Here is a 1,225-nt window from a genome sequence, read left to right as displayed (position 1 = left end):
TTTCTTTTCTTTTCTTCCTTGTTTTTTTCCTTTTTTTTTTATACTTCAAAAAAAAAAAAAAGAAAGAAAATTGATACATAAATGAATGAGTGGTTATGTAATTTTTTGATATATTTATGTTGATCCATTTTCATTTGCATGTTTATTTATGCATGCATGCATGCATGTATGCATGCAACACATACATACACACATATATTAGTTTGGCTAATTTTGATCAAGAATTATTTGTTTATTGCATGCAAATAGCATGCATAAATTCAATGCATATATTATTTGTTTTTATTTTTTTTTTCTTTTTGCATACAAATTAGACAGATAAATTAATATATTCCAAATTGATTGATTAATTTATAGATTGATTATTTATTCATTTGATGATATTTTTTCATTAGGCATAAGCTTTTGATCTGTTGTTGCAATTAAATTTGCATACTTCTCGAATGTAACCAATCAAATTATTGATGGTTTTAAAATTGTATGTAATTTTAGGTTTTCATAAGTAATCAACAGATATGAGTGGAAATAAATATTTCTTTCAAAATATTTTAAGTTTAATAATTAGAAATTTCTTTTTTTTTTTTGAATGAATAACTTTGTAACAATTATTTAAATAAAAAATTGCTGAATTCATTTTTGAATTAATCACTTCAACATAGATTTAATGACATTACTTGCATGCAGTATGCAAATTTACTTTTTCTAAAATGCATACAAGGAAGTTGAGAAAGTTTAAATGGATAGAAGTATTACAATAATTCGTTTATATTCATTATTTTACTAATAAACCTTCTTCGAATCATTCTTTATCAATAACTTTCTTTTTTATTTTATCAATAAAATAAGATCAAAAAAGAAATAATTTTTATCAATAAAATGAAATTAAAATTATGAAATTAAATTAAATTTCGAATGAAAAAATTATGTGAAATTATTTTGTTTAACAATCAAAATGTATTAATTTCTTAAGTGATTACAGCATTTAAAATGATTCTATGAAATAAGTAAGTAAATTAAAAAGAGAAATAAAAACACAACGAATTTATAATGCATTTATTCATTGCAAATTTTTTAAACATTTCATTTATGTTTTTTTCCTTTCAAATTTAAAATTTTTTCCGAACAAACTAATTAATTGAAAAATTATTTTAATAAAATCACGTCAATTATTTAAAAGATTGTGGAAATTTTATTTTTTCAAATGAAATAAATTATCGTTTCTCCT

This window comes from Loa loa, assembly GCF_000183805.2.
Source record: "Loa loa unplaced genomic scaffold supercont3.466, whole genome shotgun sequence".
In the NCBI taxonomy this organism is placed as follows: domain Eukaryota; kingdom Metazoa; phylum Nematoda; class Chromadorea; order Rhabditida; family Onchocercidae; genus Loa; species Loa loa.
This window is presented reverse-complemented; position numbering follows the sequence as displayed.